Genomic DNA, 16,415 nt, shown 5'->3' with positions numbered 1-16,415 from the left:
GTACAGAGGGAAGTGAGTGCGAGAGGAAAACAGGAGTAGGGTCGGGACGACGGGTCTTGGCCACCATGCAGGTAAAGTGCTCAGAGTGGGCGCGCGATCCCTGCCGGCTTAGCTCCTCCGGAGTCCGGGAAGAGTGGGAGGGCCCCTGGTCGTTTCACGGCTCTTTGTGTGCTCGCGCCCGCCCCTGACCAGCCCGGGGCCGCTGCCCGCCCCGGCTCCTCTTGCGTTCCCCCCGGCCGGCTCGGAGCTCCACCACCCGCCCTGGCGCCGGCGGCCCCGCGCCGTCAACACCGCGAGGTGTCGGGTGGCCCAGGGTGTTTGGGCCACAACGGGAGGCTGTTGGAATGACAAGGACTTCCCCGGGGCCAAACGAAAACAACCCCACCCCCTGCGGCGCCACCCGGCTGGGAGCGGAGAGAGACTGACGGCGGAGGCGGGGTCAGGGCGGGGACCCGGACCCCAGCCCCATCGGGGACAGAGTCCAAAAGTAAGCGGGGCCGCGGGAAGAGCGGGCACCACAGCCGCGCCCTTCCAAGAAGCGCCTAGGAGGTGGCCGCGGTGTCAAAGCCGTCCCTGAATTTGTTTTATTTGTCGTTCCAGATAGCTCGCGTCCTTGGTGTTCGCCTTGTCGCAGGAGCCTCGCCATCGCGCAATCTGCACTCGCCCCTCTGCAGATCTAAGGCCAGACCTGGGCCACCCTAACTTGTCGGTATCTCCTATTTCTACAAACCGGCCAGGTGGAGGATGCAGCCGGGCGTGGTGGCTACAAGGAAGTGCCCTGGTGTTAAGAACTCAGCCTCTGAAACTCGCCGCCCAACTTCGAGTCAGCGACGTACTTTTGTTGTCCCGGCCTTAGTATCCCCGCTGCAATAAGAGGTACTCAGCTCAAACCATCTGGACGAGGATTAAACGAGTTCATATCCATAAAGGACTAGAACAGGTCCTGGCACCACGTAAACATTCTTATCATCAAGGGTTAAAAAACAAAGTTCTCTAAGATTTCGAAAGTGAACAGGTTATTTTTCTACGAAGTATTTGTGTCTGTTTCAACGTAAAATTCAAGGTGTATATTTCAAAATATATAGCTAAATGAATGGCTGTTCTATTAAAATAAGAGAAACCTCTAATGAGAAAATGCAACATACAAGTAAATCTTTTACAAATAATTCTGCTGAGACAATCACCGATTGTCTTTACATTTTAAAAGTCAAATCGGCCGGGCGCGGTGGCTCACGCCTGTAATCCCAGCACTTTGGGAGGCCGAGGCGGGTGGATCACAAGGTCAGGAGATCGAGACCATCCTGGCTAACACGGTCAAACCCCGTCTCTACTAAAAAACAAAAAATTAGCTGGGCGTGGTGGCAGGCACCTGTAGTCCCGCTACTCAGGAGGCTGAGGCAGGAGAATGGTGTGAACCCGGGAGGCGGAGCTTGCAGTGAGCCGAGATCGCGCCACTGCACTCCAGCCTGGGCAGCAGAGCGAGGCTCCGTCTCAAAAAAAAAAAAAAAAAAAAAAAAAATCAAATCATAACAAATCATCCAGCAAGTTCTGACTTGCCTGCGAACTCATCCTCTACACCTTTTTATTTCTTTTTTTAAGACAGGGTCTTACTCTGTCGCCCAGACTGGAGTGCAGTGGCATGGTCAGGGCTCACTGCAGTTTCCACCTCCTGGGCTCAAGCGATCCTCTGCCTCAGCCTCCTAAATAACTGGGACTACAGGCGGGCACCACCATATCTGGCTAATTTGGGTTTTTTGTTGTTGTTGTTTTGTTTTGTTTGTTATAGAAATGGGGTCTCTCTCTGTTGTCCAGGCTGGTCTCAAACTCCTGAGCTCAAGTGACCCGCCCACCTCGGCCTCCCAAAGTGCTGGAATTACAGGCGTCAGCCACCACACCCCAGCCACCTTCTACACTTTCTAATTCCCCTCGTTTCCCTAATTTTGCCCTGAAATTCTTCCCCAGTTTGTCCATACATTCCCAGTAGTATGCGTAGGAGTGAACAGCTTCCTTACCTGCGTTGCTTTCTGCCTGGTTTTGCTGAGAATAGGGAAGGGGGCGGGGCTTAGGGAGCCTCCACCTCAGGGTTCCTCCCAGTCAGAAGCTGAAACCCTGGTGAGCAGCTGGCTTTTGTTAACTCAGAATACACCTGACTGGGAATAGTGACTTATTTGAAGTGTCTGCTCTATTTGTGGAGAAAAGTTTTGGTAAGAAAAAATAATTATAATAAGGACATAGATACTATAACACCAGCAATGATTAATTTTGTCAATACAAAGGTGATGACTACAGGCTGCTTTCAAAAGCTGGAGACACTGTTTCAGGCTAAGCCTTGTTATGTTCATTACATTCAAGTAAAGATAAATCAATTATCTCTACCACAGGACTAAAGTGGCCCTTAAAGAATCTCTACTAGGAAAGAATGTAATGTTCACAATGTCTTAACATAGTTTCACTTATGTTTCACTAACATAGTTTCACTTTATGTGCATAGCTGAAAACAGCAAAACTTTATCCTTCCACTCCTCCATTCTTTAATCAGAAAATAATAAGGGTTCCCCCAACCCCTGCCTCAGATAATCTCTATCCCTATTTTAACTGGGAGGAGGGATACAAAATATAGCAAACACACACACCAAAAAAAATGTATAAAATATAAATGTTGAAGCTAATGAATTGTAAAACAAACACTAGGACAACACCCACCCAGGTCAGGATACCCGGGAAACTCTCACAAGCCTCTTCTGGCTCACAAACCTCTCTCTCTCCCCCCTCCCTAGTAGTCATCACCACCCTTACTTTTATGGAATTCATTATTTTTCTTTTCTTTCTAGTAGTTGCATTACCTAAGTATGCCTCTGCAATATGCAGTAGTTTAATTTTACCTGCTTTTAAGACCTTATGTAAATGAAATCATTTAGTATGTGTTTTGTATCTGGCTTATTTTGCTCAACATTTTGTCTTTAAGATTCATCCCTGGGGCCGGGTATGGTGGCTCCCACCTGTAATCCTGACTCTTTGCAAGGCTGAAGCAGGAGGATCGCTTGAGCTCAGGAGTTTAAGACCAGCCTGGGCAATATAGTGAGACCTCGTCTCCATTTGAAAATAATTTTAAAATTAGCCAGGCGTGGGTGGCGCATGCCTGTAGTCCCAGCTACTCAAGAGACTGAAGAGGGAGGATTGCTTAAACCCAGATAAAAGATGCAAGGAGCTATGATTGTGCCACTGCACTCCAGCATGGGCAACAGAGCAAGACCCCGTCTCAAAAAAGAAAGAGAAAGATTCATCCTTGTTGTGTGTATCTGTACTTCACTTACTTTTGTTGTTGTAGAGTATTTCATACTACTTATTTATTACTTAGCATTTCATACTTACAGTATTTCATACATATTCTTCTGTGTCATTCCATACTATAACATAATTTGTTTTATCCAGTTTTACTATGGGTGAACATTTGAATTATTTTCATTTTGGAGCTATTGAAAACAGGACCACCATGAACATTAGCTTAAGTATCTCAGGGCAGGTGTTCACACACTTCAGTGGGGTTTATTTGCACAAGCGGAATTGCTAGGTCATAGAATAATTGGACTTCCAACCTTGTTAGACACTGTCATACAGACTTACACTTTTCACTCCCACTCACAGTGTATGGACATTTCTCTGGCTCCACATCCTAGCCTGCACCTCCTGTGGTCAAGCTATAAATTTTCAGCCAATTTAGCCTGTTGATGAATGCCCCTTTTAATGCTTATTGGCTGTTTAGATTTCTTCCTTCTGGGGAAAAAAAGTTGTTTGTCCATTTTTTAAATTCTTATTGATTTGGAAGAGATTGGTCCATATTCTGGATACCAGCTCCTTGCCAAGATGTGCTGCAAAAATCTCTCTGTCGCCTTTTTAGTAGAGTACTGATGGTTTTTGATGGCCAAAATGTAGTCTCATTTGCCAGTCTTTTCCTTCAATAGGTTGTACGTATTGTAAGAAATCTACCCCCACCCCGAAGTCATGAAAATATTCTTCCAAGTCCTTTTCTTTTTTTTTTTTGACAGAGTTTTGCTCTTGTTGCCCAGGCTGGAGTGCAATGGCGTGATTTCAGTTCACCGCAACCTCCACCTCCCTGGTTCAAGCGATTCTCCTGCCTCAGCCTCCCAAGTAGCTGGGATTACAGGCATGCGCCACCACGCCTGGCTAATTTTGTGTTTTTAGTAGAGACAAAGTTTCGCCGTGTTGGTCAGGCTGGTCTCGAACTCCCGACCTCAGGTGATTCGCCCGCCTCGGCCTCCCAAAGCGCTGGCATTACAGGCATGGGCCACCATACCCGGCCTCATTTCTAAAGAAGTTTTAACCATTTGCTTCTCACATTTAGGAACATTGGGGTTTTGAGTCGGTGCCTTAAAATTCTACCTCCAAGACATTCTCCTGCAATGCAAGACAAATATCCTCAGGATTCTGGTTGTGGCCTCTGTACCACTGGGTTTTCTTGGCCCCAGGCAGCCCGAAGTGGGGGAAGCTGCAGGAAGCCAAGGAAAATTCATTTCTGCTTCTGTGCAACCATCTCAAAGCCAAATGATGCAGATGTGTCCCATGTTTGCCCCTTACATCCCCAAGGCAACTTGCAAAAATACCAGAAAGCCCTCACGAACCTGCCCTGGCTGCAGGCTGTGCCCAACAGTGGGTTGCCCAACATGAGCCCTTCTCCAAGCTCCAACAGACATTTCTGGGCCAGGGAACTCTCTGGGAACCAGGAACTGGGCCCATTCAACATCCACCACCACCCCACCACCCCTGTCACTTCGTTATCCCTTGGCTTCTCCTCGTAGGATCACCTTCTCTAGAAACTGGGGTCTCCTAGGAGACTGGAAGGAGCCCCCCACCCTGCCCCCACCCAGAGAAGGAGTGGTTGTGAATGGATCCCGCAAGGCACTAAGGCCCAGCTGGGGACAGAGGGACTCAGACTATGCCCAGGGGCATCTACTTGAGACTCTCTGAGTGATGTCCATTTTTTCTAGTAGGTTCTGCCACCACAGGCCACCTTTCTGGAAGAACTGATGCCTTCCATCCTCCTCCCTCTCCCCCTTTATGCCAAGGAAAAACAATCTGAGAAAAATATTTATTACAGGAAAGTTTATGATGATGAACAACACTGTGGGAGGCCATTGTTTTAGACTGAGCTCTTGCACCAGGCTCCAACAGACCAGACCAGCCATAATGGAGTCACTCATGCTAAATGCCACATAATCAAACTGAAACTTTATGAAAGCAGACAGTTTTCAAAACGGACCATTTCTTTTCCTAAAAACAAGAGATTCCAGTCTACTCAAGTCAGGATAATCAGGAAGTCCCCTCTGCTTTAATCCTTACAAAAAAGTAAACTGATGTTAACCAATCAGCTTCTTTTTTATTGTTTTGTTTCCTTGTTCCCACCTTCCAAAATTCACTGTTCAAACACTGCCCAGTGTAGCTCTCCAGATATTTTGTAGAATGGAGGCTGCCGCCATTCAGGAATTGCAACTAAAAGTCAATTACATCTATCACAAATTTGGTACAATTTTATGTCTTTTGACAATAGAAATGTTACTTATAAAGGTAAAAATCTGTAAGAAACCTAAATATCCCACAAAATAACTCTAACATTAAAAATTCTATAGATCCACTGGGCGCAGTGGCTCACATCTGTAATCCCAGCATTTTGAGAGGCTGCGGCAGGCGGATCACCTGAGGTCAGGAGTTTGAGACCAGCCTGGCCAACATGGTGAAACCCAGTCTCTACTAGAAATATAAAATTAGCCAGGCATGGTGGTGGGCACCTGGAATCCCAGCTACTTGGGAGGCTAATGCAGGAGAATCGCTTGAACCCGAGAGGCAGAGATTGCAGTAAGCTGAGATTGCACCACTGCCCTCCAGCCTGGGTGACAGAGCAAGACTCCATCTCAAAAAAAAAAAAAAAAGGAAAAGAAAAGAAAAAAAATTCTATAGATCCACAGGATAAAATATTATATAATTATTCAAAATTGTGTTATAGAAGAATGTTTGATGACATGCACAATTTCTACAATATATTCTTAAGGGGGGGAAGCAGAAAGCCACATATGTAATCCTTATCTGTTTAAAAGGAATTAATTATATACATATACGAAAAATAAATAAATGTATAATAACTTTTTTTCTAGGTAATGGGATTAGGAGATTTTGATTTTCTTTGTGTTTTTCTAGATTTTTCTTTGTGTTTGATGAATGCGTGCTACTTTAGGAATCTAGTGACTTTTGAACAAAGGAAGAAGGAGAGTGATCGAGAAAAAAAGAGAGATTGAGATTGACTCATGACATTTTCAAAACTGCTTTGGCTCCTTGGGGTGAGGGCAGATCTGTCATCAAGGCTGGTTTCTGTGCAATCAACTCTGAGGCCAGGTCTATATCGCTAGAAAACTCAGAATTGAGGCAACTACTGGGGTAATTCAGGCAGCAGATGAGAGAGAGAGAGAAAGACAGAGAGAGAGAAAAGGGAGGAAGGGAGGGATGGAGAAGAAACCTCTGCTGTTTTCTGCCTGGAGAAGACTGGAATTTGCTTAATAAATGTACTCTTTATTCCAGTTATTTTGGTCTTTCTATGCAACCTTCTCCATTTGAATTAACCTACTCCCTGTCAAATAAAAGCCAATCCCAGTTACTATACTCAGAGGTTTCTTTGAACCACCCCTGAGCACTGCCAGAGAAAAGCCAATCTGTGTTGCCAAACTGGAGAGCCAAGGCAGAGCCCCCGGGTCCCCCTCCTGCCTGGTACAGCTGCCCAATTCACTCACCGTGACTCATCTTGCACAAAGATGAGTGACCACACACACGCATTCCTGGCTTCTGGAGGCCCAGGCTCTGAATCAGCATGCCCATCCTTTGGGTTTAGCTGGCAGAAGTGACTGTCACCCACCCGCCTGCCCAGCCACCCTGCCAAGGTCACCATTAACTCTCTGTTTTTAAATTCAAGATTCATCTCTAGGTCCTCTTACTTGACCCACCAGTAGCATTTTACATGGAATTTTTTTTTTTTTTTTGGATTCTCACTCTGTCCCCAGGCTGAAGTGCAGTGGTGCCATCTCGGCTCACTGCAGCCTCTGCCTCCTGGGTTCAAGCGACTCTCATGCCTCAGCTTCCTGAGTAGCTGAGACTACAGGTGCACACCACCACACTCGGTTATTTTTGTATTTTTAGTAGAGACAGGGTTTCACCCTGTTGTCAGGGCTGGTCTCAAACTCCTGACCTCAAGTGATGGGCCTGCTGTGGCCTCCCAAAGTACTGGGATTACAGGTGTGAGCCACTATGCCCAGCTTTGCATTTTACATGGATTTTATTCCCTCCTGCTTTACACACTTCCTTCACTTGGCTTCCAGGACACCCATTGCCCTCTCTGGTTGTTCTGCTCTTCTGTGGAGTCTCCTATACTGGTTCACCCAAACTTTTTTTCTCTGACAGTTTTATTTTGAAATTTTCATACTATAGGAAAATTGAAAGAACAGGGCAATGAATACCCACTGGTATTTCCCTCACCCAACTAATCACCTACCCATTCACCAGCTATTACCATTTTGCCACATTTGTTCTCTCTTCATGTGTATTTTTTGAGCCATTTGAAAGTTGCGTATGCCATGACTTTCAACAAAACCACTCTACTACTGTTACAGCTAAGAAAATTAACATTAATACGATACCGTCTAATATCTATTCAGATTTCTCCAATTGTCCCAAAAGGGTTTGTTTGTCGTAGCTTCTTTTTAGCCAGTATCCAGTGCAGGTTCACAAAATGTATTTGGTGGTGATGACTTTGGTTTCTTTTCATCTAGATCAGCTCAGCACATTTACAGAAAGTAATAATAACATTGACCTTTTTTGCAGAGTTCAGAAGAGTTGGTTTGTGAACTTCTCCTATCCCCGGCCCTCTTAACTTTTGGGTTGCCCGAGAATTTGGTTTTGGACTTCTTTTCTTCTCTATTTACACTCACTTTCTTAGTGATCTCATCTGGGATAATGGCTTTAAATATCATCCACATGCCAATAACTCTCAAATATATATTCTCAGCCTAGGCCTGTCTCCTGAATGGCTGACTCTAAGTATTAATGGAGATCTCTACCTGGTATTTCATAATCAGCTCAAATTTTAAAACTGATTATTTGGTCTTCCCAAAACTTCTTCTGTCTGTGGCCTTTTCCTTCTCAACTGATGGCAACTCCACCTTTCCATTTGCTCAAGCCAAAAAACAGAATCGTCCTTGACTCATCATTGTGTCTTACTGTCTACGTCCAATCTGTCTGGAAACCCTGTTCCTCACCCTTCAGAATATACTCTGAATCTGACCACTTTTCACCACCTCCACTGCTTCTACCTGGGTCTGCTGTCTAGATTATTGCAACGGCCTCTGAACAAGTCTCCCTCCTTCCACCTCTGTTGTCCTGTAACCTATTCTAACACAGACACCAAGGAGGGCTTTCACGATCTTAAGTCACATTATGTATTATATACTCTCCTACTCAAAACCTTCCCATGTTCTCAGTTTGCCTCAAAAGTAAAAGCCAAAGATCTTCACTAGCCTATCAAGGCCCCCTTACCTCTCTGACCTTATCTCCTCTACCCGCTCTCTCCTCTTCCCCTCATTCACTCCATTCCATCTATCCTCAGCACGTTGATTCTCAAACATACCAAGAGTGAGCCCCTCTTTGGGCCTTTGCACACTCCCTCCAGACACTCACGTGGCTCCTTTCCCCACTTCCCTTGGGTCCCTTGCTCAAATGGCACCCTCTCAAAGAGGCCTATTCCTGACTTTTCTTCTTAAAATTGCAATTGCTCACCTTTGTGCAACACACATGCATGGCACACACACATCCCTGATCCCCCTTACCCCTTATCTTATATTACCGTCTAATATGCTGTGCAATTTACCCATATGTTATATTTCTTGTTTATTTCCTATTCTTCCCTCCCCAGTGTAAGCTCCTAAAGGCAGAAATCAAGCTGACCTAAGCAAAGACCTGAAGGAGCTACGAGGACATCTGGCAGAAGAGATAATGCTACGGGTAAGGAATTGTACAAACATATGAGAAACATCCACAGAAAGTACAGCACCTGGTAAGCACAGAATGAGTACTAGCTATTATTAATATTTAGTCCACCCTCCCTTCAAAATGGAAAAGCAATGCTGTGAATTTTAATGAATTGTTTATAATTAAACCAACCATGTTTATTTAAAGCTACTTGGCAGAAAGGCACTAGGTAAGAAGGCAGGGCGGGGGGAGAATGCCAAAAGCTGATACCCCACAGACACCTAACTCATGCCTAGGAGACCCAGGGAGGAATGTGGCATTCCCAGCAGAATAGGAGCCCTGATCTTTTGCTTCGAAGGATGTGCTTTCAATCACATTATTCAATTTCTCTGGCCCTGTCTGTAAAAATGAAGGGGGTAGTTGATAATGCCTAGAGTTGGGTAAATTAATAGCCAAATATTAGCTTTTGATAAAGAGTCCCTCCTGGAATAAGACATGAAATAACAATTATTGTTAGGACTGGCAGCTTTATTCTCCGCATAAACTTGGTTTGACACTTTCTCCTGTGTATTTTAATAAACACAATTTCAGCTCCTCCCTTCCTATCTATTCCCAGACTCTCAGAGGGATCAAAAGGAAACAGAAAGTAAAATTTTGAAGATGTGGCTATTTGACAGTCAGCATGACGGTTCAGAGTCAAACATTCTATAACTTTTTCTTATAATTTCTGTTCTGCAATCTCTCAAATTGCCAGGACTCGGGAATGGAGAATGAATTAGCAGCTCCTTTTAGGGTAAATGTATTCCCCTTCCATCCTCCACCTACCCCAAGCATGCCCAGGGTCTTCTGGCCACAGGTCCACTCCAACCCTGCTCCAGGCCCTAGAGTGAGCAGTCCTGCCAAAGGAAGTTGGATGAGCAGCTCTGGCACAGTGAGAGCCTTCTGGGCCTAATTCTCTTATGTAAAATGGACCTGCTCAAAATAAGACCTTCCCTGGGTCGCTTTTAAATGACCCATCCTGCTCTCTAATACTTCCACCCAGCGTCAGACTGTCTGGGGGAGGAGGTAGAAGGGGAAGCACACACTTGGTTATCAGGATAATTTATCTACATGGCACCAAACATCAGCATGCCGCTGTGCCTGCCTGCTCCATCTTTGTCCATGTAGTTGCTCCCCACTGCACTCCCCCTCCCGCCACTGCTATTCATGTTTGGAGAGTGGCCACTGGGGAAAGAGTAACGGACTGTACTGCAGCAGCTCCCCAGGCCCTGGGCTTCCCCTTCACTCCCCCTGCACAGTAACTCACATGCCCTTCTCCTGTGTGTTGAGGGAAGCATCCACAAGCTCGCTGGGCATTGGTGGAGGATCTCAGGAGACTTTCCACTTTCCCTGGCATCCTTCCAGGATTAAGGAACATGGAAGCCTGTGGCCACACTACAAATTAAGTTCCTTCCATGCAAGGCACCCTCCAGGGCTGGGTGGTCCCACAGACGGCTAGGGACATAGTCTGACAGTTGTTGCCTCAGCAGGCAATAGACGGTCAGCCTATGAGTGCCTTAGAACTCAAAGAATGCTGTGCATCAATGATAGACTGGATAAAGAAAATGTGGCACATATACACCATGGAATACTATGCAGCCATAAAAAAGGATGAGTTCATGTCCTTTGCAGGGACATGGATGAAGCTGGGAACCATCATTCTCAGCAAACTAAAACAGGAATGGAAAACCAAACACTGCATGTACTCACTCATAAGTGGGAGTTGAACGATGAGAACACATGGACACAGGGAGGGGAACATCACGCATGGGGGCCTGTCATGGGGTGAGGGGCAAGGGGAGGGAGAGCATTGGGACAAATACCTAATGTGTTCCGGGCCTAAAACCTAGATGATGGGTTGATAGGTGGAGCAAACCACCATGGCACATGTATACCTATGTAACAAACTTGCAAGTTCTGCACATGTATCCCAGAACTTAAAGTAAAATTTTAAAAAAATTTTTTTAAAGAGTGCTGTGCAGAGGCAAAATACTCTGAAGGATGGCGTGTCATCTCATTCACACCTCCATTCAGTCATGAGCCCCAGAAGCTGGGATACATGGGTTTTGTTTTGTTTTATTTGTTTTGTTTTTTGAGACAGAGTTTCACTCTGGTGCCCAAGCTGGAGTGCAGTGGAGTGATCTCAGCTCACTGCAACCTCTGCCTTCCAGGTTCAAGCAATTCTCCTGCCTCAGCCTCCTGAATAGCTGGGATTACAGGCACCTGCCACCACGCCCAGCTAATTTTTTGTATTTTTAGTAGAGATGGTAGTAGAGACAGGGTTTCACCATGTTAGCCAGGATGGTCCCGATCTCCAGACCTCCTGATCAACCTGCCTCAGCCTCCCAAAGTGCTGGGATTACAGGCGTGAGCCACCCTGCCCGACGGATGGTATTTAACTAGGAAGCCCACTTCACAGCTGCTCTTAACACTTAGAACTGCTTCTAGTTTGGCCTGACCCACCTCACCTTAGCAGGTTTCTCCTTTTCCTAAAGAATGTGCTTAAAAAGTCTTTTAAAAGTTAAACTCACAAGCACAACTAGTTTATCTGTATTATACCCCAAAAATAGCTTTTAATTAGAAAAACAAGTTCAGAAGCCTGGGCTGGCTCTAGCAAGTCACAGGAGGCCCCTGGAGGGTGAATTCAGGAACAATCCTTGGGAACTTGCAATTATGTTGAAGAAAGAAATCAGCAAGGGTTTCTGTTTGTTTGTTTGTTTGTTTAAATGGCTTTTTTTTTTGGTAGAAAGATTCCATTTAGAATGTTATTCACTGTGGACACCTCCCACATATACAGCCAGTGGAGGGGGTGGGTGGCCCTATATTCAGTGGACACAAGGAGAGGTGTTGACATATTTTACATTTCCAGAGAATAACAATAACGACAGTAGAAACTTATTTATAGCAATGCGCAGGTTGGTAACTTCTTAAGGAAAGTGCAACTTGGAGCCCTGGGCTCAGCCCCGGGAAGCCATGAATAGCAGACCTGTCATGTCCCCCTCCCTAGGCAAGCGGCTGCCCAGCGGCTATAAACGAGTTAAGGGACTCCTCTGAGCCTCAACATCCCATCCCTGGAATGGAGAGAAGGACGTCTGCCCTGCTTATCTCAAAGGGACATCGATGAGATCATAGAAGCCCAAGCTGAGGTTACATCTGATGCTAAAAACTAGACGAGAAAGGGTCTGTCTGACCCTCAAGGTCAGCAATGTGTGTGCAACTCCCCTCTCGGGGTCTGGGGATGCAGACATGTGTTCCATCGCACACCAGGCTTTGGGGATATTGTAGGGCTCAGCAAGACCGCCGACTGCTAGTTTATTAAAAGAGCAGCTGCCATCCCGCCGCGCAGTGGGACAGAGAGCTGCAGCCCGGCGCAGGCTCGACCCCGCAGGGAACCGAGACCCGGGGATAGGCAGCTCTGGGCTGCGCTGATCTGGGACTCTGTAGGCTCTACAGACACACACACACGCGCGCACGCGCGCACACACACGCGCGCACACACACACATGCACACACGCACACACACACGCACGCACAGCCGCTGGGCCGAGAGTTTATTTTTCCAGGGGCTGGTGGGGACTCCGCTCCCGCGGCGGGCGGCGGCACTGGAATGTTAATTGAAACGGAGCTGGCGAGCGCGGCGCAGATAAGCGTCGCCCGGCAGCGTCCCCACCTGCGGCTCCCCGAATCCGCGATCCGGAAAGGCCCCGCCGCCTCTCCGACCGCTGAGGGTTTTCTTTTCCACGCTGGAGGAATGGAACGCGCGCGGAGGCAGCTCGGCGCCCGCAAACCCCGGAGTCTGCCCCCGGCGGTCTGTCCCAGAACTAAACGGTCTCCGCCACCCAAAGCCGAGAAGCTAAGAGGCCGGCTGGGGGAGGGTGACACGGAGAAATGGAGAAGCCCACCCAGCGGTTACATACCAGCAGATTTTTATTTCGTTTAACTGGTTGGTTCTTCTAAACATTTAATGCAAGAAATCTCTTGGCCCGCTTCACTTTACTCTCCACCCATGCCCTTCCCCTAACCCTTAGAATTTTGCACAGATTTTCGGGGTTCGCGGGGAGCGCCTCTGAAAGTGATGGCGGACAAACTGTCAAAACGGCCTCAGCATAGCAAATTAGGAAAAGATCATATCAGATCCTTAATTCACACCATACACTCGAATACACTCGAATGTAAGCAAAGAAATTATAACAAATACTAGAATAAAATATGGGTGAATTCCTTTTTAACCTCAGTGTAGGAAAAGAAAGGTCTTCTCACCATGACTCAAATCAAGAAGCAAGTAAAGATAACACAAATGATTACATTTTACAAAATGCATGATAAAAAAGCACTATAAAAGAAGTCAAAAAACAATTGTCAAACAGGAAGAAAATATTTGCAACATATAGCACACATAACCAAAGTAACTGACATTGAGAAAACTTAAACATTGAAATTGGGAGACGGATACAATTTGCGGTTGTGTATGTATGTGTATATATTTATGTGTTTTTAATTTTTATGTATATTATACGTGTATATGTATAGATAACATACACATATGTATATATCCCTTAAACATATAAAAGGATGTTGCACCTCACTTATAATTAGAGAAATGCAAATTAAAAACAACACTGAAATACTATTTCTCACCTATCAAATTTGTGAGAATTAAGAGGCATGATCATGCATTCCATTGCCCAGGCTTCCTGGGAAGCAGGCGCTCCCATACAATACTGGTGGAATGCAAACCTGTAGAACCTTTCTGGAGAGGAGAACTCCTAAAAATATTATATATGCATTTATGTTTCACCTATGGTCCCATTTCTTAGAAATTTGTCTTTTGACAAATTCAATGGACAATTGTCTTTTGACTGTGAAGAATGCCTCCAACAATATAAAAACACATACAAACTTATTACTGTTACTGTAAACTACTGGAAAACTCTGAATACTCATTGACAGAACAGTGGTTGAATAAACTTTGGTACATTCATGCAATGGAGTACTAGGCAACTATAGAAAACAATAAGGAAGACCTCTTTGGACCAATATGATGTGACTGCTGAATATATTGTTAAGTGAAAAAAAGCTAATGGCAAAAGAGTATCTTCAGGAATCAATGAGAGCTGGGAACAGCTCATGTTCTGGGGAGAGGCTGTGCCGGCCATGGGGCTTTGGGTGTGTGATTGACTGCAGGTGTGCTTGCTTTGTGGCAGCAGAAAAAGGATGCACCAGTGATCAACCCGCCTCTTAAATATGGTAATCAGATCAACATCATAGATTTGAATGACGAAAGTATCATTATAAATGAAAATGTTATCCATCAAGTGAATGAAATTAGGCACATTAATGCCAGTCCGGCAGACAAAGGTAAGCTGGTGACATTCTACAATAAAAGTTAATGTGTCTTCTCCTGACTGGACTGGATACTCCTGGAGGGTCCTGAAGTGTGTACTATTTATCTTTGTGTCTGAGTGCCTTGTATATGGGGTGACCATATGTACAGTTGTGGTTAGTTTGTATTTGGCACACCATCTAGTTAGTGTTAAAGGACACTTTCCACTTTCCCAGTGTTAAAGGACACTGGCCTTTCCCAGTTAGGCCAGGTGCAGCAGCTTACTCCTGTAATCCCAATGCTTTGGGAGGCCAAGGTGGGAGGATCATTTGAGGCTGGGAGTTCCAGACCAGCCTAGGCAACATAGTGAGACTCTGTCTCTAAAAAAAAGGTATCCCAGTTTGTGTGACAGATTCTATGATTACCTTTTCCATGTAATAGGCACTCTCAGAAAATATCTTCTGAATTGAATGGAATAATTTGGAACATAATGAAGTAATAGTTTGCTAAAATGTTTTAAATGTTGAATATGTTTTTCTACGGAGTGAGTGTACTAACACGTACTGAGCAAAAAAAGTAGGAAGAAACATAAAAGGCAATTACTAAATAAATGCATTGATAGATGTGGCCTCAAATAAGTTTCTTAACCTTCCTTTCTCTTAGTTTCCTCATTTATAAACTAGAAATCATAACTATTTTACACATCTCACTGAGATATTTTGAGAACCAGTGAGATGAGATGTAAATATACATTTTTTAAAAAAGGAAACCATACAGGAAATAATCTAGATCTGTTTGCCAAATCGTTCCCCATTATTTTTCAACTCTTCATTTCTACTCTAGAGGGAACTGATGCGGGAGCAGGGCCACAGAAGTGCAGAGCGATGGCCCCAGGATTGGTAGTGACAAAACCTGGATTGTAATTTTCCTCTGCTATGTGATAGCCATGTGATCTTGGACAACATGTAATCTCTGTATTCTTTATCTGTAAAATAAAGATGACTAAGCTAAAGCCATCATTTAAAAGAAAAAATGAGAAAATTCACTGAGTCATTTTGAGGGTTTACTTTAAAATTATCATTATGCACTCTGAAATATAAGGTTATAAAGCCCTATGCTAACAGTCATGAGTAGTAGGAGATTCTCACCATCTCCTACTGTATACTGCAGGCATGGAATAGCTTATTTTGAGCAAAGGAGATATAGGTAGAAAGTACACAGGCATTGTTATTGCAGCTATTGTTCTAAAGTGGTGGCCATGCACAGGTAGCAACCAGAGGCATGATATCAATTCAAAAAAAAACACACACACACACACAATAAATGTCATGGCTTTACAATAAGAAAGAGTATCCATATTAAGCTACCTTGTCATGTAAGAAAGAAGGATAAATAAGAAAATACACATATACCTGTTCATTTGTTGTTGTTGTTTTAAAGCACAGAAAGGACAAACTAATGAGATTTGAAGTGTGTACCAACTAGGAAAGAAAGGGGAGTGGGAACAGGAATACAGGGATAAAGGTGTACTGTCACTTCTTTAAATATATCTTTTTACATAATTTTGATTTTTGAGAACCATGTTAATTTTTCAAATACTCAAAAATATAAATACATTATTACAGTATTAAAAAGTGGATCCCAGCAAAAGGGACCATGGCAAAGTGGAAATTGCCACCACTGATGATCCCCAGACACCCTTTGGGCCAGTCCCCAGAGTATCCTAGGAACTATCCCCAATCAAGCAGGACAGATACCTGTCCCCAGTAAATATTTGTTAAAGATCTACTACGTGCCTTGGGGACACAGCTGCGACAACAGACCCAGAGCCCAAGTCTAGTCTAGTCTAAGGGGGATCCTGCACTTGGGTTAAAGAGGATTGATTTCACCTCGGCCCACAGGGCCCACTAAGCTGCGAGGTAACGAGGAATTGCCTGTTGAGTATGGTACTTGCTAGAGGGAATCCCTTCGTTTTAGGAGAGTGAAAGAAACAGGAAATAATGACTTTTGTTAACCACGGAGAAGAAGA

At 44.8% G+C, this 16,415-nt stretch overlaps 1 long non-coding RNA gene across 1 annotated transcript; it reads left to right on the top strand.

Moving 5' to 3' along the window:
• The first annotated feature begins 254 nt into the window (after window positions 1-254).
• On the top strand, window positions 255-15,408 carry LOC129060927 (uncharacterized). The gene is made up of 4 exons (XR_008527825.2): window positions 255-487; window positions 601-876; window positions 8,969-9,109; window positions 15,230-15,408. It is a non-coding gene; the product is annotated as an uncharacterized LOC129060927 (long non-coding RNA).
• The last annotated feature ends 1,007 nt before the right edge of the window (window positions 15,409-16,415 follow it).

Source organism: Pongo abelii, chromosome 7 (genome assembly GCF_028885655.2).
Source record: "Pongo abelii isolate AG06213 chromosome 7, NHGRI_mPonAbe1-v2.0_pri, whole genome shotgun sequence".
NCBI classification, from domain to species: domain Eukaryota; kingdom Metazoa; phylum Chordata; class Mammalia; order Primates; family Hominidae; genus Pongo; species Pongo abelii.
Note: the sequence above shows the minus strand (reverse complement) of the source record. Positions and strands in the feature narration are given on the sequence as shown.